The 24,620-nt window shown below is 45.4% G+C and overlaps 1 long non-coding RNA gene across 1 annotated transcript in view; it reads left to right on the top strand.

The window, feature by feature from the left end:
- Positions 1-24,242, top strand: part of LOC117004140 — a 121,661-nt gene extending 97,419 nt beyond the window's left edge. Inside the window, exon 3 of the long non-coding RNA XR_004419592.1 lies at positions 24,173-24,242. This is a non-coding gene — a long non-coding RNA (uncharacterized LOC117004140). The remainder of the gene's footprint in view (positions 1-24,172) is intronic.
- The last annotated feature ends 378 nt before the right edge of the window (positions 24,243-24,620 follow it).

The raw sequence follows: 24,620 nt of genomic DNA, 5'->3' as shown, positions 1-24,620 counted from the left end.
GCAGCAGAGATCCCCACGGAATACCTGAGGGATGGAGCAGACCTCTGGGAAGAGTGGGTGAGGCAAAGGAGCCTCTGTCATGCGAATGGAAAGGCAAGAGCAGTGTTGTGTGAGCCTGGTGGCTCTGGGGGAGTGGGGAAGGCTTTAGAGAGGAATAGCCACCCTCGAGGGGCAGGAAGGGGAGCAGAGCACATTGGGGTGACTTTGTTGCTCTGCTCACGATTTGGCAAAAACCAGAAATAACAGCAGGGAATTCTGAAAGTGAAGGAGGCTGGCATCTCAAATTAAAGAAGTGCATTGTGTGTTGATGAGGCTGCTGCAAACTCAAATCCTCATCTTGTTGCCCCCACCCACATGAATTTGTATTTAAGGTGTAGGGATCTCAAACATGCTGAGCCCTCATTTATCAGTAGCTTTTACTGAAAACTTCTGATTCCCATGATCTTTTAGTGCAAAAAACTATTTTAGCTGATCTCAGTATCTTCTTTGGGCTTGTAGAAGTCATCAAGGCTTGGAAATTTAATGGCAGTGGGATTCCCTGCTCTTCAGGAGTCAGGGGCTGCTACTGAGTTTTGTGCAAAGTGCTGCAGTAGCTGCAGAGGCCCAGAGTTTCCAGAGTGGCTCAAAAACCACAGCTCCCTGCAAGTTGAAGCTTTTCCACAAATCCATCAGTGCTGCAAGAAATCCATCAGATCTTTTTGCCCAGCCCTGAGTATCAGTGTCCACATGTGCTCCATCTGCACACACAGCCATACAGATCTCCTCTGGCTTAGCCCAGACCCATCCTTCACTTAACCTGCCCCAAACTCCTCCAACCTTTAAACGCCACCAGCTCAAAGCCCCCACACGAGGGCATTCCTAGTGTGAGAGAGGGTTAAAGAAACCCAACATCTTGCTGCAGATCATCCCTCCCTTCCACCCACTTTGGTGCTGGCAATCTCACTCTGTTTTTTCATCCAAGTGGGCATCAGCACCAGCCCCTTATTCATGAGTGTCAAGAGGTGTTGATGCATACGGCAGTCGGCTGCTTTTGCCCACCCCGGAGACTAAAATGCCTCGCACCTCCACTCGGCTGCTGGGACTTGGCTGGCTTTCAGATTTTAATTTTTAGAAGGACTTTGAAATTTTTCCAGCTCTCTCTCTCTCTGCTGTTTTTCACTGCTCGCTCAGGGAGGTACCTGGGCTGCTTTGTTCTCAGAAATGCATTGGTGAATTGGCAGTCTCGAGCTATGGCAAACGCTGCTTTTTCACATTCTGATCAATCTCAGCTCCTGTTCTGAGGTTTGAGATGGGCAGCAAAGGACAACAATGCCTCAAAGTGCTACTAAATTGTCCATCTAAATGCTCCTGCTACAGTTTAGGGAAAAGGATGTGGATGGAGTTAGATGGATCATGGCAGAGAGAAACCTTCACTCACCCTGGTCAAAGTCCTCATGCTGATGATGGAGCAGACAGATCACATGTCAGCCTAGACCCCAGCTGTTCAAAAGAGGTGTTTGCACTCAGAAATCTGCCTGCTGCAAGATTCCAGAAGGGTCCTGTGGCAGCTTGTGGTATTGAAAGAATTTTTTGTGGGGGTGAAAATTTCTTCAGAATTTTTTTTAATGCTTTGCAAGTTCTCGAGTATTTTCTTGATTTCTTCAAACCCTTTGGGGGACAGGCCATGAGAGTGCATGTTTGGTGATATGTCACTCATGTCAGGAGCCCATGGAGTATTTATTCTGGATCTAGGTAGCACTGCCTGGCTTGGGACTGAGGGCAGAGGTGAGAGCTGTGTGGAGACCCAGAACTGAGGCAGGAGGAGTTTCCATATAACCCAGCAAAGAGATCTGTGCTCTTACAGGAATCTCAGCTAGCTCACTTAAATCTTGATCTGTGGGGTTTTGCTTCTTTGAGTTACTGGCAGCATTTTGTGACCAGATCCAAAGTTGTCTGGAGATTCAAGGTTTTTGCTCTTCTAATTGAAAAAGAAATCTCTCAGTAGTTTTCAAACACGTGGGGCTGTGAACAGCTGGAGCACAGTCCAGGGTTTGTAACATTAATCCACAATTGCTAGCACCAGAAATCTCTATAAAGGATGGCAGAAATCAGCTCACAAATGTCTCACTGGCCCATCAGCCCAAAGCAGAACCACAAACAGGCTGCTGCAGGGTGCCCACCTGCACTGATGCCCACGAGTTACCCAGTGCCACTAAGCCAGCCTGTGACACACTGGGTGGGATTCACTTGCCTGAACATCATTGCCTCCAAATTCAGGATTCAGGAGTGGACTCAGGGCTCCTGTGCCACACCTGCCAGTCCCTCAAGGATGACTTGATTACATAACAGAGTCCAAAATAGCCCTAAACCTTCATGTCTGGAAAGCTGAATGCAGGTGAAGGAGCATGGAGAATCACGGGACAGCAGGCACAGGGATTGAGAAGTCTCAGTCTCAGTCTCAGCCCGGAGCATGTTGTTAATTTTGCTTTGGTGTGGTTTTTTCTTTGGTTTTGGTCTTTTCCAACACTGTTTTTGGATCTTTGTGTGTCTATTTCCTTTCTGCACTGCTGTGACACATTTTCCTTCAAACTCCTTTAATTTCTCCAGAAAAAGGAGAAACCCTTTAACCTCATGGCAGCTCTCAGCCTCTAAAACACATCTGTGGACATATGTTTGCCTTTCCTACGGAAGGGAAGTACAAAATTTCCCTGTCCCCCTCCAGATGGTGCAGCCCTTGTGTTTGAAGAAGACCTTGGGCTGGAGCAGGATGAGTCTTGGGCTGGAGCAGGATGAGTCCTGCTGACCCAAGCTCAGCTCAGGAATTGCTGGGTTCCCCCTGGCCCTCCCCCCATCTTGTAACATCAAGGTCTTTCTTCTTTGCAGCAAGGTTAGGCTCTATATGTCTTAACCATATGCCCAAGTGGGGAATTCATTAGCATTCATTATGCATTCACAAGGAACAAACGGGCAGAGGAGTGGGAGGTATTGCAATTCCTCTCAGCTGCTCCTTCACACCCGGCATGGAGGGAGGGGAAGGGGCGCTGCCAGCCTGCTCTGCCAGAGCCACTGACCACCAGGAACTACTGACCACCAGGAACCACTGACAACCAGGAACTGCTCACCACCAGGAGCCACTGACCAGCTGGGACCACAGACCAGCTGGGACCACTGACCATCCTGACACCACTGACCAGCCAGAACCACTGACCAACCAGAACCACTGACCACCGACCACTGACCACCAGGAACCACTGACCAGCCAGAACCACTGACCACCAGGAACCACTGACCACCAACCATTGACCACCATGGCATCACTGACCATCCTGGCACCACTGACCACCCCTGCACACTCATCCTTGTACCACTGACCAGTCTAGCACTGCTGACCACCCTTGCACACCCACCCTCACAGCACTGACCACCCTCACAGCACTGAGCACCCTCACAGCACTGACCACCCCTGCACTGCTGGCAGCCCTGTACCACTGACCACCCTTGCCCACCCACCTTTGCCCACACTTCTGACAGCAGCAGCTCATTCCCAGCTTCCCAGCTGACAAGCCCCATCCGCCTGTGTGAGTTCCCCATCGCTTCATTTAACTCTACAACATAAGCTGATTATGGAGGGAAATGGCTGAAGCATAAATCTGGCTTCCTTTTTTTTTTTTTCTCTCCCTTTTTTATCCCCCTTGGTGGTACCACCTCGCTCCCCTCCCCTGCTTCACTTCCATTTGTTCCCTGTGCAGGGAAGCCAAGGCACAGGTCCTGCCATCCCCCGGGTTCCAAGGCATCCCTGCATGGGGGAAAGAAAAGGAAATCTTGATGGTTTCAAACAGTAGCAAACATTTTTTTCACTGTTTCAGAGACACAGAGAGAGAGTCGGCTCAGTCCTTAACTGTAATTGATATCTGGGTGGGAGTTTTGGTCAAAACAAAGCCAAGCACACACATTGTCACAGGGCGATGTCCCAGGACACGGTGACACAGAGACTGTCACCCAGCTCCTGGTTCTCACCAGAGCAAAGACATCCTTGCCTCAAAGTCACCAGTGCTACAGCAATAGCAGTTGTGGTTGTTTTTTATTTTATACCTTTTCTTCACTTACAAAGAACCAGAAGATTTCTGGCTACTTGTGAGAGCGTGTCTTGAAGATGCAGGTAATAGTTAGGGAGTGGTGAAATGAGCTCTGTTTCATGTCTAAGGAGCTTGAGGATTGGATCCAGCATTTCTCTGGCAAGTCCCCCTTAAATGTGGTGAGGAACACCCACCCAAAACAGGAGGAACTGTCCGAAGGGAGAGGTGGCTTCCGAAAAGCTCCTGAAGAGGAGCACAGAGCGCTCTGTCTCTGTCCATGATCTCCCAGCCTGCTTGGGAGGAGGGTTTTGAACCTGCCTGGGTTCTGACCTGTCCTTTCAGAGTGCTCTGGACCCGTTTCAGTCCCCTCTGACAAAGCCCAGCCCCTGGAGCAGGCACACACAGCTAGCGCTGCCACCTGCTACCCTGACAATTCTTTTCAGTAAACCTACCGAGCAAATCTAGAAATCCAGCGAGGGGGAAAATGTATAAATCTCATCTGACGTGTTCAGAAATGAGTTCCTGGTGGCTTTGGTACCTGAGCAGGATGTGGGACCCCTCCCAGGTGGCGAAGGCAGCTCCTGGCTCAGCATCTCCCGGGCTGTGCCTGCGCTGGGCAGCCCCACTTGCCTCCTGGTGGAAAGTCTCATTACAGCAGCGAGACTCTCCAGCTCCAGGAGCTCTGCAGAAAGCAGGACAGGGCTGCAAACACCTTCAGAGAGCCTGACAGAGCCTGGCACGATGCTGCCCCAGAGGCAAGCAGTCACTGCATGAACAGCACCTTGGATTTTGGGCTGTGGGGATGGGAATCCAAGTCACATTCACGGGCATCTCCCAGCCCAGCAAAGCCAAAGCAAACAAAATGAGAGACCCCATGGCCCTGAGAAGCAGTGAATATCTGCTGCATTAGTGATGCTGCAGCTCTCCCCACAGATCTCCTTTGGACAATGGAATGTTATAGAATATCTTTTACAGGAGAAAAAAAAAAAGAAAAAGCTTATTAGCTTTTATCCTGCTGAGTGAGGGCAACACCAAGCCCACAGGTTCTGAGGAAGGCTGTGTTTGACTTCAGCACCCAGCTGAACTTGCAGATTACTCATAGGAAAGTTCACATGATGTTCAGACAGCTGGAAGACTTTGAAATTTATTTTTTTTAAGTGATGCAAGCAGAGGTTTTCCTTCCTGCATCACAGTGACCCAGGCAGAGCTGTGCCCCCATCCTCCTGTCCTTGCTTCTTGGTGATTCCCCTCTTTTGCTGCTCTCTCCTTGCAGTTAGGTCTTCCCTTCTCTTCATTGCTTTTTGTTTGGTTTGAGCTTTTTAGAACAAACAAACTAAATCTCTGTCCTGGAGGGAACTTTGAATGTTCGATAGCTGCTGTTACCCATAAAACTCCACCCAGCTCTCGAGTGTTTCTGTGTACCTGGCTCTCCCTCCCTGGGAGCAGGGTCTGCCTTGCACAGAGCCTCTCTCCAAACAAACACCAATCAGAGCAGCGTGGCCCCCTCATTAGCAGTCAAACATCAAGGACCTTCATGCAGCAAAATTAACTATTTTTTGTAGGATGTTTAACAAAAGAAGAGATACTAATGAGGTTAGTTAAAGGGTGGCCCTCTTTCATTAGCTCTGCTGGGCTAAGTCTGCCAGTGAGGAACTATCAAGAAGATTGCTTTTTTTAATTACTCTGTTAATTGATATAAAACAAAAAGGACGCAGATTAGTTGCATGCAATTAGCAAATTAATTCTTGGCAATTACAGACTTAATAATGGAGTACTTTTGCTGCTGTGTGTTGGATTCTGTGGCCTATATTCATTGCCTTGTATGAGCTGAATAATTTTTTTTTTTTACAAAAAGAACAAGTTAAATATAGACATGTACACATTTCCTTGGAATTCTCTCAATAGAATGATGAAGAAGATAAAGTGCATTTTTCATCTTTGACACAGCAGTGCCTCATAGCATCTGTATTGTTGCCACTGAAGCCTAAGGTGATGTGTCAGACAGCTCTGCCTTCTTGCCTGGCTCTGACTCCTGTGCTTGTGGGCTCAGAGAGAAAAGTTAGGCACAAGTTTCAGTCCTTTCTGAATGGGGCCAGTGGGCAGGAATATTGGAAATCAGGTCCTTAGGGTCTAACCTCAATCTAGGACTCTTCCCAGGCTGCAGCGCTCTGGCAGATCAAGTAGGTTGAGAAATACCCCAGATCTCCTTGAAAAGTCACAGGTTTGGGGTGGCTGCTGCTGAATGATTACAGCAGATAATGATGATGGCAAATCCCCTTTGTGATACAGGGCAGTGGGATGCTCTTCCCTGTCCTGGACACTGGAGGAGGAGTTTGAGGGCTGGTGGACAGTGAGGCCTCTGGATGCTCCTGTCTGTTCTCCTTGTGTGTGCAGGACATTGGGATGGAGAGACAATGGCATAACCAAGGGAGTCAGCACTGACACAGATAACTCACTCTGCTTGACCCCAGACTGGGGGAATTTGATATTATTTAGCATTTAGCATGAGTGACCCCTCTGCAAAACCACCTGGCAGGTTACAGTGCTTTGGAAGAAGTGGAGAAAGTAAAGCAAGTGAGAATAATTGCTCTGAAATCTGCCCCAGTGTAGAGGAGCTGTGCATTTCCACGATCCACAATGGCAGCAAGTGACTTATCCATGCCCAGGAAACCTCTCCTCTCCTCTCCTCTCCTCTCCTCTCCTCTCCTCTCCTCTCCTCTCCTCTCCTCTCCTCTCCTCTCCTCTCCTCTCCTCTCCTCTCCTCTCCTCTCCTCTCCTCTCCTCTCCTCTCCTCTCCTCTCCTCTCCTCTCCTCTCCTCTCCTCTCCTCTCCTCTCCTCTCCTCTCCTCTCCTCTCCTCTCCTCTCCTCTCCTTCTCCACCTCTGCATTTTTTTTTCCAAGTGAACTTGCACAGAAGACAATGCTCACGTCCATTGCTTTGCTTTTACTGCTTTCCAATATTTTTATTTTACTCCAGACTGAGTCCATGTGTTTTTGCAGACTGGTAGCAGGCAAGCAGGGACTGGGGGCAGGAAGGGTCTTGGCAATAAGACACCCACACACACATAAAGGGGAAACACAGGGAAATGTTAAATCCAGAGAAGTTTGGAGGGGAAAAAGGATTTTCTCACTGACTTCAGTCTGATGGGGATCCTCATACTGGTCTATATTTGGAGAGAACCTAGCATAGCAAAGGTGCCTGACAGACCTCCTGCTCCTATTTTTTCAGTTAAATCAGGATTAGCATTAGGGATTCTTTATTTGGATTGGGAAATGTCAGTGAGGCTGTCTGGCAGCACAGGTTACAGAGAGGCAGTGAACAAAGTTTACATGCAGGGAGATTAATTCACACCCTGCAATAGTGGCTGTGAGTTCCATGTTTCCCACTGACTCCAACCTTTCCTGGGTGCATCACTTCCTCTGGTCACTGCCAAGGACCCAAAAATGTTGAGAGACCTCATTCTGCTGGGTAATTGCTTTGATTCCATAGATTAAATTAGTGAAAATAGACACTGAAGAGTTTATTAGTGTATCTATTTCTTCCTGTACAAACCCTCCTGTGTGAAAGGGCCTTTGCAGGGAAAGGCCATGCAGGGATGTGTGCCATGGGAAGGGGCAGGGAATCTGTCACAGGAGAGATTCAAACAGCCTGGCAGGGTTTCACTGCAGCAGCACGAGGCTCCTGCAGCCATGCACCTCCCTCAGCTCTTTCAGAGCTTCCAGCCTGGACTCTGCCTTTAAATCCCTATTTGCAGAATTCCTGTTTAATTTCATTGTTACTTTTCAGCTCATACTAACAACATTGGTTTGTTTTTTTTCCCCTTTAACCCATCCCTTTTGCTGTTAGCTGCTATCAGGAGCTTTTTGACAAGAATATGCATTTTTCATGCCTCTAACCAGCCTGCTTCCATCTCACTTCTCCTAAAACCTTTTGACTGCTTTTTAAACCTGAAAATATTGGACCCACCCAAAGTGACTCTCAGGCAAGCAAGAAGACCATTTGATCCATCCAGTGTTTTGCTTCACATGAGTTCTCAGTATTGACAGGGAGGAAAAAACTGCGAAGGGAATAGATCAGACTTGCTCTTAAAGATCTCTTAAAGAAGAAAATAAGCAGCAGCCAATAATTAGGTTGTTTTCTTCCAGCGCCCAAGCCCAGAGTTTATTTGCAAAGCAGTTTCTCAAAGTGGTTTAGCAATGAATTGCTGATTAGTTTGGGCACAAGGAAGGGGCTGAGGCACCTGCAGAGATGCAGTGGTTGGGAAGTGTCAGCACAAGGATGTGGATGTAGCCTGAGGATCAGATCCTGCCCCATTCCCACTCCAGTCTCTCCAACCTGGAGCAGGTGATGATCCCCAGCTCAGAGGTTTTTAAAGCCATAAAAACCCTCCACTGAAAATTCAGCCATGATTGAGGTGCAGGGAGAGCACAGGGCTGAGCTGGGACCTGGCCCTGGATGTTCCTGGAGAAATTGCTTCAGGCAGAGCCAGCAGTGCCACCAGCATGTCTGTCCTCCCCCAGCCCTAATGGCTTTTCTCCTTCATGTGGAATTCCATACTTTGGAGGCTGCTGGGGAGCTGCTTTTTGGGATTCAGTTTTCTGCCTCCTGCTTCAGTTTGGGAGCATTTTGTCTTCCCTCTTCTCACTTGTCTTTAGTGCCCATCAAAGCCCAGCTTTTGCTTGGGATATATTCCTTCCAATTTATCCAAGGTTCCAAGGGAAATTATTCCATGTAAATGTCCTCTTTTCACCACTATTCCTTTCCTGTAAAAAATGTGCCTTGCTTTAATTTTTTTCTTTCCTTACATGAAATATCTTGTTTATTTTTCCCTCCTGTCTTTGCACCCCCCTTGCTGTGGTTGCTTCTCCTGCTGGTGCTGCATTGCTGGTTGCCAGAGAAATGTTTTTCTTTCACTTTTATTGTAATTTATCGATTTTTTCCCCCCCTTATGGGCCCAGAACCTTTTGCTTCTACCAAATGAGGCACCAGGCATGAACAACACACTATATGAAACTTAGAGAGTTAAAATGAGGGGGATATGCCCAAGTTGCACACAGTCAGTGAGAACATGAGAGGGCCTGAGCCACAAAACAGAAGCCAGCAGCATTATCTGTCTGACTTCTTCCTCTCCTCCCACACACTGGGGATATTTTTTCTCACACTTCTGAGGGTTTTCTGCCTCCCCTGCTACCTGGCTGCATAGCCAGCAGTCCTGCCTGTTCCTCTCTCCACGTGTAAATGGGTTGTGATTTGCTGGATTCAATCACTGCTTCCTCTCCAGAGGCTCTGGGAAGGAGAGCCATGAGCATTAACTTCAAGGAGTTTGCACCATCTTGTCTGCTCCTGATGTAACTCCCTCCTGGCCATGCTCACAGTCCTTAGGGAGAACTTTAATTGCTATTTTCAGGGAATCTCTGTGGAACTGGAGGGATTTCTTTCCCCTCCAGCCCTTCCTCAGAGTACCATGTTACTATATCCCCCTTTCCCTGACCTATTTGGTTTTCACTCCCCATTGTGAAGGGCAATCCCCACACATGCCAGGATCTCCATGTGATGATGTGGGAGGGCACATTCCTCTCCATTACCTTTATGTGTTATCTGAGATTATGTTTTCTCCAACAAATCCCATTGGCTTCAGAGTTGCATGATTAGAGATCTTATAAAACACAGTTTTTGGGGGACTAATGTGTGCTAAATCTGCCCCCAAGGATCTCTTCTGAGCTGACCCTGTGTTTTCAGAGACCTCCATACGCAGAAAACTTGGCATGTGGACTGGACAGTGTTTTGCTACAGTGCAAAATATGTTTGGCATCAATTTAAATGAGAAACACAAAATTTATTCAAATATTTCAGTAGATGTTGTCACTTTTATGCTCAGCTACCAACCCACAGGTCCCTCCTGCCACTGTCCCCTCCCACCTCCAGTCCCTTGACACACCTGTGTGTGCAGCAAGAAAGGAATTGCATCTGTTAGTGCCCAATAATGTTTAGGACAAAAGTCTTCCATAAGGAGGTTTTTGGAGTTTTAAGCTGAGAAAAGCCCTTGTGGAACAGAGTGCTGCTCTGGGGCTGAGTCTCCTCAGCACTGTCATAGAAACAATTATTTATATGTTGTTTTTTCCAGGTTTTTTTTTTCCCCTGACTGCAGGACTGAAAAATAAAAACAAAACCACAAGGCAACATTTAAAGTATCAGCATCTTTTCCTGCAGATTTATTTTTTCACAAACACAAACCTTCAGAGACAGAAAGATGCTCGTAAGGATATATACATTATCCTTCATAAGTATGGGCTCAAGAAGTTGTGTTGGATCCTCCAAGTTTTTCTTACACCTACGACCATATTTCATCAATAAATTTGCTATCTAGACAGTACACAAAACTAAAATTGGACCAGCAGCTGACAGCCTGGGGACTGAGCTGGGGACTGTCAGAGCTGGCAGTGTTTGCTAATTGAGTTAAAAGAAAAGATATCCTTTTCCTTAACTGGGGGAGAGTCTGACACATTTTCTGGGGTTATGGAAGAAGGGACACACACACTCACACACACACAAACCCAAACATTTGCCAAAGGGTCTCTCTGCAAGCAGCAAGACCGGCTCAGATTCAGGTACCCGAGAGCTTGCCTGGTTCAGAGTGTGTTATTTGCTTTTTCACAGTCAATAGGCAATCGTAGATGACAACAAAATATTGGATCTCGCCTGCAGCGCCGTGGAGCCTTTTTCTTTAATGTGCCAGCACTGAGAAAGAAACTTCCACAAGTTGTACAAATCACTGCTGGTCAAAAGAAAACTTCGCTGTTGCATGAAATGCGAAGTGGCACCGTAGATACAACTAATGGAGCTATCATGGGCATAAAAGTAACTCTCAGGGCACCTCAAAGGGATTTGTTCCCTTCCTTTCAGCCTCCCTGTCTTGCAGGGACATTTTTCATTGCCTGTCTGAGTCCCCACTCGGGCTCGTTGTTAATCACCAGCGCTGGGGGAGCGTGCTCGGAGGGAGCTGGGACAATGCATCATCTCAGGTGGGGATAATCCTGAGCTCTCTGTGACCTTGGGCTTGCTGCAGACAGAAATGCTGTGCAGGAGGGTTTGGGGATCTGCTTGTGGCAGGAGGGTTCAGCTCAGGCAAGGGATGGGGAATGCTGTGCTGTGCCTCTGAACGAGGATGGAGTCCAGGCACACTCCCACATCCAGGTGCAAACTGCTCCCAAAACAATGGATGTGCCATGACAAGCTCCCAGCCCATCTTTAATATGCCAGAAGCCCCTTTGTGAGGAGGAGAACCTGATTGTGGAAATGGAAGCGGAAACATCATTACATTTTCAGAGTAATGAGCTTGGCCCCCACCCTGTAGCTAATTAAAACTGTGGAAGTCTTATTTCAGCTGTAATCAACCTAAATCTTAGCTACAAGCACTGCAAATATTTTTTTCAGTGTATGTGGCTTTGCTTTTTGGTTGGTAAGTGAGCAGGGGAGGAGGCAGTGTCTTTTCCTCCATGGCAGGAGCTGTTTGAGTTTATTCCTTGGCCATGCAGGGGATGTGGTTCCTGCAGGGACAAACACAGCCCTTGTGTGTTTATTTAGAGACACTTACCAAACACACAGATATTTCAGATATTTCAGTGCTTGGGGGTTTCAGCCTGATCTAGGATGAGCAGATATCTTAACCATAATAATCAAAAAGATAGAAAAACAGGTAACTTGTCTCTCTTGAGCTTCAAATAGGAATTGGTTCAAATTTTAGGTGCGCTGTTTCTTACTTCATCCGTGTTTCCTGTTCTCTCCAGCTGAGCCACGTTAATGCAGGGATTGAGATCCCCTTCCCAGCATCTCTAAATGGATGGAGGAATCCTCCTGAGGCAAACCTGAGGTGAAGATGTGTAAGAAAAACCTCAATTTAATATTCTAATAAGAATTAGGCATCCAGATTCCTTTAACAGCTTTGCAATATCAGACGGGAAGCACAAAGGGATCTTCTCCCTAGCTCAGGGGCACGACACACACTGCACCACACACACAACTGCTCTGGCCTTCCCCACTCTTAGCAAATTATGGTTTCCTACTTCAAAAGCTCAGAATTGTATTTATATCACGAAACAAGGAGCAGTGGAAAAAAAAAAAATCCTGATTTTTCAGAAAGCTGCAGTCCTGGCAGGCGGGCAGATGCTGCGTGTGCTAATAGTGAAAATACAGAGAGACATTTTCCTGCTTGCTTTTCTTTTTGGTGGGGGGAAAAAAGGGCACGTTCAAGGCACTGAGCACACAAATGTGTGCACACACAAACCCTCCAGCCTCTGCACATGTATTCACCAGGGGTTCAAATTAAACTCCAAATCGTGCAAGCGTGATCTGTATAGATTAGAAGTGGGCTTAGATTGCAATTAAGTCAAGGGAAGTCAAGAGCTTAGATAACGATTATCATTTTTTCCTATTTGGAAGAACCAATTGAAAAAAAAAAAAAAGAAATAAAAAGAAGATTAAAATACAGTATATCTGTGCACATGCACTAATGAATTGTCATTAAACAGTTCCTTCCTTATTGTCTAAATGGAGATACTATGAAATATTTGTAATTAGCAACACAATTTATTAAAGCTGCCCTATCTTGGCTTGGTGCTGTTTCACAATCAAATGCAGTTTGGGATTTTGCAGCCAACCATTTTTTAATCACCGGAGCACTTCATTTTTAGTAAATCCAACCCTAATTTTTGTTATCCCCTGCTGGGCTTTACTTGAAAAAAAAAAAAAAAAGTTTAATTTGGTTGAGATCCCCTCAAAATCATCTCTGCTTAATGCCTCCCAGCCTTCTGCAGTCTGCCTGCCCGTTTTGTACAAAACACACACGCAAGCAGTAATCAGCAACTATACCCCAGCCTTGCATTAAATGTCAGTTTTGAGCTTTGAGATTTTTCATGTGCTTTTGAAAAGCAGGGTGTAGCAGGATGCAGCCCACATAGGGGAAAAAAAAAAAAAAAAAAGGAGAGAGATATACAGAAAAATAGTGTTCATTATCGGGGAGAAGTAAGTAAATGATAAGAGATGATTTAGAGATCCGGAATGTAAAATGCATGATGCAAACGTTCAGAAATGGACTGCTCCTACACTATTAGGAGTTGAAGGTCATGCCACATGTCATTGGAAAGGTAATTTTCTCTAGATTTTGAAATAGGATCTCAGATTTGACCTATGCCCTCTGTGTCCAGAACATCTGGGCATCCTTAATGCATCTATTTCTTTTCCTTTTTTCCTTTTCCCTTTTTTTCCTTTTTTCCTTTTTCCCTTTTTTCCTTTTTTCCTTTTTTCCTTTGTTCCCACAGCAGCAGGACAGTCCCTAGTTTGGAAAAAAGAGAAAAAGAATGGCCAGATTTCAGTTTTAGTCTTGCTGTGAACTTGTAGGAGACCCTGGACAAGTCATTCCATGCCTTTCAGTTCCCCCCTGTCAGTAAGATGGATTTGGTATAGAAATGCCCAGATAGCTCATGCTTAGGTCTCAGTATTTGATTAATTAATGCTCATGAGTTATTTTGTGATGCTCACATGAAATAAGTTATTCACAGCACATTCAGACGTGCTTCCATTGCTTTAACAGCTTGGAGAATGAGATCTGTTTCCCACAAACAAGATACCTTTATCCATACCAATAGGTATCTAAGTGTGATTCCACAGGGTGCAAAATTATGTGAATGATTTGAAATACTTTTATCAGATATTTTTCATTACCTTTTGAAACAGATTTAAGATGTCCTTCTCTTAAATCTTCTTCTCATGCTGGGCTCAGCTAGAAATATAAATGTTTACTGCATCTGGAAGCCAAAGCATCCAAAAATACAATTCTCTTAGGGGAATATAGTTTCAGTTTCCCTCATCTTTAGACTGGGAAAAGTGAGGTTTATTTGTAGAGACTAAAGGAGGAAGAGAAGTGGAAAAGCTTCCAGACAGTTCCTGCAGACAGATTTCCTCAATATTTTGAGACAACCTCTCCATGCAAGACACAATTTTCTATTCTGTGCAGAAATCTAACTCCTCAGCATACTTGGCTTCCTGATTTCCAGGGAAATCTTCAAACACCAGAGGCCAAAATTGCTCCAAGGCTTAAATTAAAATCCTTTGCCTCAAAAAAAAAAAAAAATAGCTCAGTTCACATTCCTAGTAATGCTGCAGTGTAAGGAGGGTGAACATCCATAAAATAAATGTTTTCCCAAGGGTAAGAGCAGTGTTTGAGAGGAGGGTGCTCACTCTGCTGGTGCTGGGCATTTACACTGTGGCTGGTGAATTAAATCAGAGGATAAAATCAGACTTAAAATCATTGGTGCTTCAAATCTGCTTCAGCATCAGCCTTGTCAGGGGTCTGTCTGCAGCAGCACAGACCTGGGCAGTGCTGAGCAGAGCTCTGCTCCTCTGGGATGCTCTGAGAGCCCCACGGCAGCCTGGGCTCCTCTGCTGCCCCTGCAGCTCCCCTGCCTGTTTGTCTTCTCCTTATGGATGGGCCCAGCTAATCAGCCTGATGGCCAGAAAACATAGAAAAACATTTAAATCTCTCTCCCTCCTTCAGGAAAGCTTTTCCCTACCATGGGAAAAGGGTTCATGATTCTGACTGGGGCAGAGAGCAGGGGGATCTGTACTCAGGGGCAGAGCAGCTCTCTGCAGACATGGACTTGGGGTTCACATCAAATTCCCAGCTAAACATCCTGTCTAAGGTGAACCTAAAAACAAAGTCATCTTGCAAATGGTTCCCCCAGCAGGTTGAGACATGCTGTTGAGGATAATGTGAACTCCCTGCAGTCTCAGAGAGACAGGGAGAAAGCAGCTGATTTCCATATCTTAATTAAAATTTCCATTAATCCCATCTGAGGCCTCATAACTTCAAAAACTTGGACAAAAAACCCCAACACTTATTTCTGATAAATATTTGAGACTAATTGTTGGGAGGTAGCAGACATCTCTGGCTGGTGAATACCAACGAGCCGTGGGTGCTGCCGGCTGTTTGAAGGGAACAGCCAGGGCTTTGTTTGTTTGTCCTCTGAAAATTACTGAGCATCTCAAATGCCACAGATAGGAGACACAGAAAACAATGTGCTGGGCTGAGCAGGGATCCTCTAGGATTGTTTGGAAGCTGCTTTTGTGCCTTGTAGGCTCCTACCTGAAGGCTCAGAGCCCAGGTGCTTCCAGAACCTGGGAGCTGCTGGCTCAGGACAGCGCCTCTTAATGATGCTCTGTCTTTATCCTCCTGCTCAGCAGGGTGTTTCTACAAAAAAGTATGAGAATCAGAGGCTTAAAAGCAAAACACAGTTTCCCCAACCAAACTCTGAGCCTACATGAAGTGATTTCGGAAGGGAGATGTGTGGTGTAGAGGTGCTGATGGCAGTGGAGAAGATGAACATTCAGAACGTGAGCTGGCATTGCCTTCCCCTTCTGTCCATCCCAGAGTCATGGGCTGCAGATTTTCCTTATATTTAATGCCTCCATGTGGGATGGGAAAGTCACCACTCTCCTGGACAACCATCAGGAACCCAGACAAAATCACAATTTTTCCCTCTGTGGAAGGACACAGGCTTTCCCCTCCTTTGAACCAAGATCACGAGCAATATTTATTGACACTCTGCCTCACTTCTGCCAGTTTTTCCATCTTCCCATAGCTCCTGCAGCTTTTGTAACAGTGACCAAAAAGACATTCCTAAGGAACCAGAAAAAAGAGCACATTTAATGCCTGGCCATGGGAGATGGCTCAGAAATAGCAAGATTTAGAATGGCAAGAAGAAAAAACACAATGAAGTTTTTCCTTTGCCATTTAAAACCATGTTTCTGCCCTGTTCCTGGGGGATGATCACCAGAGTCTTGAATGTCCTTTTGCACAATGCTGAGATCAAAACCCAAAGCCCATCTTTAACAACCCCACTTCCCCTTCTGCCCCCTTCCTTTGCTTCCCAAATCTGGCACTGGTTTGGAATAAGAAAATATTAATTTAGGCTTGGGAATAGCACAAAGGTATTGGGTTTTGGCTCTTTCTCCCACACCATTCAGCTTTATAGACAGTTTAACAAATGAATTTAATGATCTTTCACTTAATTTTAAATGCTATTAATTAAATTCATGGAAAGAAGCATTTTTTACTGTTTGAATGCATGCAGGGGTAAGCAAAATGCTTTCACATTTCTGGTGATCACCAGGATGTATTTGGACATGCAGAGAGAGGACTCTCCATCCCTGTTTCATGTCTTTTCAGACACATGGGGGAGAAATGGGCCAGGTAACAAAGCTGAAGGGGGGTGGAAAACAGAGCAGAGCTTCAGCTGGGGCAAGGCTGGGAATTTGTGTGCGTGCTCCTGCAGGGCACAGCTGCCAGGGTGTGAGCTGGGACAGGACACAGCTCCTCTCCTCGAGTCACACAGAGCAGCAGCCACAATTAAACCCCAGTGCTGAGCCCAGGGTAGCATCCTCAGGATGAACCAGCACTGAGAATGGCAAACTGCAAAGGAGCCTCTGACGGGCTCTCCTGGTCATAGATCACCCCTGAGTGACAGAAAATTGGACACACATCACAAGGAAGGCAGGGGAGAGCTTTGGGGAGGGGGGAGGAAGGGGAAAAAGCAACCATTCCTAAAAGGAGCCTAAAATCTGCCTGGTTGCTAGGGAAGTGGGACTCCTGGTAAGTCATTTCAATTTGTACCTATATTTATAACAGTATGAAGATACGTTTTATAATCTGTGTAATAAAGAACCTCATCAGCAACTTCTCAAAGAAACTTGTTATTACAGAGAATGACACTCTAATTGCCTCCAGACATTTAGCTTGTCTAGTGAGTGAAGTAACCTGATAAGCTATTGAGCTATTAAGTGATGTAGAATCAATTAATGTAGTTAGATAAGAAAGTAATACCCTACCTAGGTTAACTAAGTAGTATGTGTCAAACGAGTCACTATTAATTCAGGTCCAGAACAGCATAGTAGACCTGAATAATTCTCAGTAACCTTCATTAAATTGAGGGGATTGCATTTTGACCAAAGAAAACTTGTTTTTCAAAGACTTTTTTGTGGGGAAAAAAAATACAGAATTCATTACCAAGCTCATTTTTTTTCCAGTAATATTCCATATAAATTTAAAGCATAAATTAGTGAATAGCAGTGCTGCAGAGATGGATTCTTTTGAGTTTTGGGAAGAGTGTGAGACATAGGGGGAACACACTTTGAACTGGGAACAGGAGCTGGATAAATGGGATTGGAGCTGCTCGTGTCACCTGGTGCAGGTGCAGGCTCACACACAGAACCCTCAAAATCCTCTCGGGCCAGGCTGGAGGAGCTGGGCTGTCAGCAGGCAGGGCTGACATGGGGACAAGGTGACAGATGGGGAAGGGTCGCTGTGCCTTGTGTAGATACAAGCAAGGAATGTGTGAGGCCCGAGTCCCAGCTCCAGTTAATTTTGTCCCTGTCTGATCTAGCTCGGGGTGTGATTATCTGGAGTGTGTTAGAGCAGAGGAGAGGAGAATGGGTGAGAAATTATCATCCTGTCTGTCTCACCACCGCTGCAGGTTTGCTCTCCTGATATATTGTCTCTGTAGCTGGGGAGTGCAGAGGGAGGTTAATGAATCTTAAAACATTTGTAAGTGGCACAGTGTAGCTCCAAGCAAGCCGGGGTTCTGGGGAAAGCCTGCATTGCTGTGCTAATGTGCTGCTCAACAAGAGCTAATTAGCCCAAGCTGGGAGCAGGAGCACCAGGGGACACGGTGGCACTGCCAGCTCGGGGCACAACTGTGCTGCCTCCAGCCCTGCTCTGCCACCTCTCTGCTTTGGACCCCTTCCTCCATCTCCTCGAGTTTTTGGAAAGAGATGTTTTCAGCTATTAAATTACAGTCACCCAGGGGTTGTTCTCGTCCGTGTTTCTGGCTGTCTGGTTATGCCCAGTATTTTATATAGATGTATAAATATGAAATCACAGAATATCCTGAGCTGGAAGGCACACACAGGGATTCGTGCCCTCCTGCAGCATTTGGAGATCCCTGTAATGTGTGAGCCAGGGTTTAAGACTGAGTCCAGGAATATTTTGAGACTTTCTTCCAAGATTAGGTCCATTGTGGAAAGGGTTGTTGAAGGGCTCAAAGCAATGTGTCAGAGGTGGGGCAGCACCTTCAGGCACTCATGGGTCAGTTGGCATTAACAAGACCTGGTGTAGTTAGATAACAAACTTGCCTAAAGCTCTTCATAAATCCTTGGAATGGGTGCTTGCAACTTTGGAAATTCGCAGTCCTTCAGAAATTTGGGCTTGTAGGGGGAATGACAAACTCTTGCTGGAAGGTTTATTGCATACTGCATTGTGGATGATCTAAGACAGAAGAATATCTGGGGAAATATTACCATTAACACCCCTAAAATGTCCTACATTGGTGGTGTAGCCACATAGAGAACTTGGTATTTCTCCTGTGAAGGACCACAGCAATTCCCTGTGGACCACAGGGCAGCAGTAAAAGACCAAGCAGCTGAGGGAAATGCAGAAAAATAAATATATCAGTAGTGAATGTTGTAGTGCTTCCTCTCGAGCATTTAGATGTGGTACAGGATTGGAAATTTTGTTTCTGATCTTCTTTAAACATGAACAACCCAGAGCCATCTGAACTGATTTGCTTAATGTGCTGTTCAGCATTCACAGCATAAATTGAATTGTTAGCCTCTCTGTCTGTGCATTTGAATGTTTTGATTCTAATATTACCAGCAGAGCAACCTTCCCTAACTGGATTGTTCTCACAAGTAATGTTGATGCTTTGCACTCCCACTCAATTGATGTCATTGGGGCTACTGGCAAGAAGGTGCCTGTTAGAGAGAACAGGCTGAGATCAAATAAGAGCAGAATGACAAATCAGAAATATCTCATTTTTCATCAATGTCCTTTATTTTAATTTTTTTCCTACCAGTTTCTAGTTATTCACTTCTGGCAGGGGTGGGCTTGCAGATGCTTTATCGACAGCTAAAACTTCTGAGGACCTAACTGGGATGTGGCTGCACCTTCCCCCAGAGCAGAAATGCCCATCAGGAAGGGTTTGGAGCTGAGCTTCTGCCCCGTGACACTCGTGTGTGTGCACAGGTTTGTGTGCAATACTGGGAGAGAGCCCAGCTCTGCCCGTGCCAGTGGGTGCAGATTGTCCACAGTGCTGGAAAACTGCATTTTCTGGGCTGGCTGAGCTTCTCCCAAGTCATCTCCAGCACATATGGAGCCACTGTAACTCTGGGATATTTAGTTAGATATTTAGATGTTTAGATATTTAGATATTTAGATATCAGTGTCAGAATTTCAGTTGACTTGAAATTCCAGAGCAACAGGCAGCATCTTGTGAAATTCTGGAGAGGAGTTAAAGCAGGAGTTGTTTGGGAAGTTTGAGTCTGCAAGACCTCGTGGGGTTGGTGTTTTAGTGTGGGGGGAGACGTCCCCAGGTGTGTGTCTGGTGCAGGTATCAGCACAAAGCTGGGTCTCTGTGAGCTGGATCTCAGTAGCAAACCCACGTGGCTGCAAAAGACACCAGCAGGGAGCAGAGCCCTGGGGAGGAGAAGTGACAGCACCACCACATCCATAACAGAACAGGATATGCAAAAGTTGTGTAAAACACCATGGAAGACAAGCACGGGGTTTGGGACACAGCAGAAGTGAATTTGTCACTCCCAGATCTCAGCAAAGTCTCTTCCCAGAGAAAGGGAAACACAAGACTCTTCTCTGGGATCCTTCTATGTTGTGACCTGTAGTTTTTAGTCCTTTCCAGAGTTTGATGTTTCATACGTAGACAGTTGCCAGGGGAAATTTTGCTTACACTGTAATTTTCCATTTGCTGCTCGACTTCAGACAGATGAGTGCAAACTGTTCTCTCTGCAACTCAGGAGATAATTTTGCAGTCAATGTGAACACTGTGAACCTTCTAATTTATTTTTTTTTCCTCTAATAGCAGTTTGGCAAATCGAAGTGTCTGTTCATTTAGGCAGGCAAAACACCTGGGAGCCATGCAAAAAAAAATACACATGCATAGAGCTGGACTCTGAGCTGGCTGTGTCTCAGATTAGATATTCTCAGTGATTAGGGGTATTGAACATTTTCCATTTTATCTTGTCTGCATTGAAGGAGAAGCATCGAGGGTGACTTTGGAGGGAAGGAACTAACACACACACCGTTTCTAAGCACTTTTATTTACATAAATTCCTTTGCCTTCTTTTCCAACATCATAAGACATTGGTCATCAAGATAAATTCAGAAATCTGGCCACTACTGAGAGGTCAAATGGGGAAAAAATGAGAAAGTGAATAATTGTGCTTTGCATGGTAGAAGTTAGGGAGATGTGATAGCATTTCTTGCCTTTCAAATAAGTTTCATTTTAAGCCAAGAAACCTAACGGTGGGACAGCAAGTAAGAGAGATGGATTTACCCAGACAATAATTTGGTGGGACAGCAAGTAAGAGAGATGGATTTACCCAGACAATAATTTTTAATTAGTTAAAAAAAACCAGTAAATCTTTAGACAGTCACCCAGACTGCTTTATCCACAGTAAATAATAGAAATAAACTCTCCCCTCTACTCCTGCCTTGCACATATCCAGGCACATGCAAGCCCAGGTTAGCAAAGCCACACTTCCTTTTGTTCTCTTTGTTCCCTTTGTTCACTATGCAGTAATGAAAAATGACAGCCATATTTATTGTAACATTCCTCCAGGAATGCAGAGATAATTACCTGCCCTTAGCATGGGAGAGCAGAACGAGCGTGAGCTCTGTCTCCTTCCAGCTCCCAGCAATCCAACTGTGGCCTTGGAATGCCACTGAAAAATGTTGGGAGAGATCTACTGCCTTGGTTTTAGGGTTCATTTTTTGTCTCTTGCAAAACAGCAGCTGAGAAGAGCCCAAACACCTCTGTGAAAAGGGGACTGCTTTGAATTCCACCTGTTTCCTTGCCCATTGCTAAAGGAGAGGCCTCTGTGTCTGAAGTAGATTTGACTTTATTGATCAAACTGCTGTTTTCACCAGCCCTCCTGCACTGTCTGCCCAGACAGGTCTGCCTTCAGCCCTGGCTACTTTAGGGCTAATTCTGCTTTTCATTAAAGAAACCACAAACTTCTTATAATAGGGTTTGTGTTATTGCTGAAAAGTACTGGATTCGTTGGCATTGGAAATGAAAGCCTCTAATCTAACAAAATCAAACAATCATTTGGTGCAGTTAAGTGGGAGCTGGATCCTGTTCACCCTCCTGGTGTGGGTGGTGGTAATGATCCACAGCCTGACCACAGGAATCACAGAATCCCAGAATGGTTTGGGCTGGAAAGGACCTCAAAACTCATCTCATTCCAAGCCCCCTGCCATGGGCAGGGACACCTTCCACTAGACCAGGCTGCTCCAAGCAACGTGACCTGGAGCAATTCCAGGGATGGGAGAGGGACAATGATTCCCTTCCCAATGCATGGCTGGATGAGCTCTCCCTGTGGTGAGAACCCTGAGATCAAGAGAACTGCCCTTCCCTTCCTGCCTTGCTTGTTTGAGAAAACAGCCCCAGATGAGCTTGTGCTCAAGGTCCAGTGCAGAGAAAAATGTGGGCAAGAACAACCCATCCCAACAAGGTCTGTTCAGGTAACCAGGTGCCTCACTGCAGCTTTTTATGATTTTCTCCTATTTGTTTCCATTTTATGAAAATTTGGAAAGAAGACCTATTTAACTTTCATATGAAAAATCTCTTCATATCTTAATACTTTTGTTCTCTGCCTTTATTTCCTCACTAGCTGGGATTTTTCAGGCTGATTATTTTTAAGGTATTGAAAATATAATCCAGACAATATATTAAAATATAATTAAAAGTTTTATCATATTTGCAGCAGTGTGTTATGCCTAGGGAGGTTTTACAAGAGAAAATATATTTTTTCATTCTCTGTACAAGTGAGGGAGACTAACTGACTATTGGTGACCTTTTTTACTGGTAGGAAAGTGGAAACAAAAAGAGAAGGGATGGACTGTTGATGCTTCCAGGTGTTTTACCTGCACACCACATTCTGTGTGCTCCAGAACATCTCCCAGTGGTGCAGAACAAAAGGAGATAAAAACGAAGTTCACAGCCTGGGTTGCTCTGTTTCTCAGGCTGTGATAAGGAAGTTCTGGCACGGCAACAGCATGGGGATGGGGATGGCCAAGGGCTGCTGAGCTGTAGCTGATTCCCATGCCCTAATCCCCTGCCTGTGGAGAGCAGCAAAGCTGCTCCATGGCACAGCAGCTGCTCTTGGTGGGAGCTCATGGAGCTGGGAAACGCAGCCCTGCAAGTGGGAATGTATGGATTAGTGGGGCTGTGCATCCAGGGGAGTCCTTCTGGAGACTTTTCTGGGCTCAAAAGAACCTCCTCACCTTTGTTACACAATCCAGGATTCACCTTCCTGCACTGGGGTGAGCAGGAACTGGGTGTGAGCTGTGACTGTGCCCTCATGGGCCCCTGTCAGCTCTTTGCTGGGCATGGAGACTTGTAGCACACACAGATAGAACCAGGAAAAAAATGGGCAGGAATTCTGGGATTTGCAGCTGAACTCCCCAAATCTTGGTCTCTTACCTTCTCTAGCCCATACCCAGAAGGGGTTGCACTGGGAGTGCTGCAAACCCATTTATTCCTCAGTGACCTATGAGAGATGGGGGATTTGGAGGATGAAGGGTTAACTGGACAGTGCCATCATGATGGGAAAGTAATTAAAAAATAATAAAAAATATTCTACCATGTTACATTATATTGTGTTAATCAAAGTGCCCAAGTGGTTAAGGAACTTGATTCTCTTTATCCTTCTTCTCCTCTTTTTCTCTGTACCCCGAGGAACTATTTCTGTTCCTACAGCTCATATTTTCAACTGTCTTTAAATAAGTGTTTAATGGGATTTATAAAAACACCTGAGCAGGTTAGATAGGTTATAATTCCCACTGATTTCACTGACCTCTCTGTAGATGGGATACAGGCTCCTATATCACACAGGCTTATTTGAAAATATGATTTCAAGTATGCTGGAAAACGTTAGTCCTATTAGATTTGTGGTTTAAATTCTGGGAGGTACCATCAGAATGGGGCTGGTGCATAGAAATATAAATAAAAACTAAAAGCATGTATATGTGTTGGTACCTGCCTCTGTATATGTGTGTGTGTGTGTGTAGTCTTTATTGGTGGCTGAAAACCTGGTGCCTGCTCTTTGGTTTTCCATTTTAGCTGGCCTATTATCAGAGATTTCTGGAGTGTGAGTTTCATAAGTAGAGGTTATCATACATTGCAGGCCATCTCTCCTGCTGGGGAGCAAAATGAAGGTTTGATAATGAGATCGCCCAAAGGCAGATAAGAGCTCCAGCTTGCTGAACAGTCCCTCAAGGTTTCCTGTGATGGCAAAAAGGAGGGAATGCAATTTATTATCCTTCTCTCCTTGTACCTTCCCATTGTTTGAGAAGTCAAAGCAACAAACCACATGGGTTAAAAATAAATAAATTAATAACCAGAACAGGACAACCCTGTGTGTTGTTATTTTTCTCTGAGGAAGGAGGTCTGTGATTTGCTCTAACACCATGAAAAAAGTCTCTGAACTCCAAATCCTGAAATTCTGTTTAACAGACAGACTCTCCCCTCTCTGCTCCCGCCTTCTTCCCACTAGGATGGATATTCTAAAATGAGTCAAGTGCTTCATCTTGATAGAGGGTGGAGGATGGCTCTGTAACTGCTGCTGATAACCTCCCCATCTCCAATTCTGTTTGCTCTTCTTTCATGCTAAATGCTACAAAGTGCATTACAGGAAAGGGAAAGGTCAGATTTAAGCCGTAAAACATGGAAGATTCCGAGCTGAAGTTGCCACATCATTAAGTCACAGCATCTTCGTGCTTATGTTTTCTAGCACATATGGTATATAAAATCACCTAGTGTTTCACAACCCTCTTAAATAATTAGGCACAACAGGGTTTGCTGGGTGACCACCTGGATGAAGTCAAAACAGTGGCATCTGCATCAACCAGATGGGAGTCTGCTCTTCGCTGCCATCAGGAAATGGACAGCCAACTTCCACTCGAGTGAACCAAAAGCTGCCTTCTCCCAGACAAGAAAGGGGAAGAGCAGAGCAGGAGAGAGCAATAAATGTGTCTTCCTCCAAATTTCAGGTTACTGAGTCTCTACTGAAACCTCAAGGAGGAGATCCTGTCCCCAGCTGGAGAAGCAGCAGGGAGGAGGTGAGTTGGATTTGTATGTCATCAGCAAACCACACACCTGGCAAAGTACGTGGCAAGCTGAACAAAGGTTTATGTTTTTATTTGGTTTTCTCGTTTAAAAAAAAATACAGTGGGAGAGGGAGAATATTAGCAATTTACTGTGAGGCTCCATTAGATCAAATCAGTGCCAATGATAGTCACTTATTTCCTCCATTTCGTAATGATTTACTCTATAAATTAATGTCTGCCTATTTAAATGCCCTCAGTGATTCAGTGCTGGGTGCCATGGCAATAAGTGACAGGGACTGGGGCTGAACCCACCAGTCATGTGGCTCTCAGTGCTGTCATTATGTGCACTGGTAATGGGGGGCTACGTGGGAACGCAGACAGATATTATGCA

Source organism: Catharus ustulatus, chromosome 17 (genome assembly GCF_009819885.2).
Source record: "Catharus ustulatus isolate bCatUst1 chromosome 17, bCatUst1.pri.v2, whole genome shotgun sequence".
NCBI classification, from domain to species: domain Eukaryota; kingdom Metazoa; phylum Chordata; class Aves; order Passeriformes; family Turdidae; genus Catharus; species Catharus ustulatus.
The sequence above is the reverse complement of the archived record's forward strand: the minus strand, read 5'-3'. Positions and strand labels throughout refer to the sequence as shown.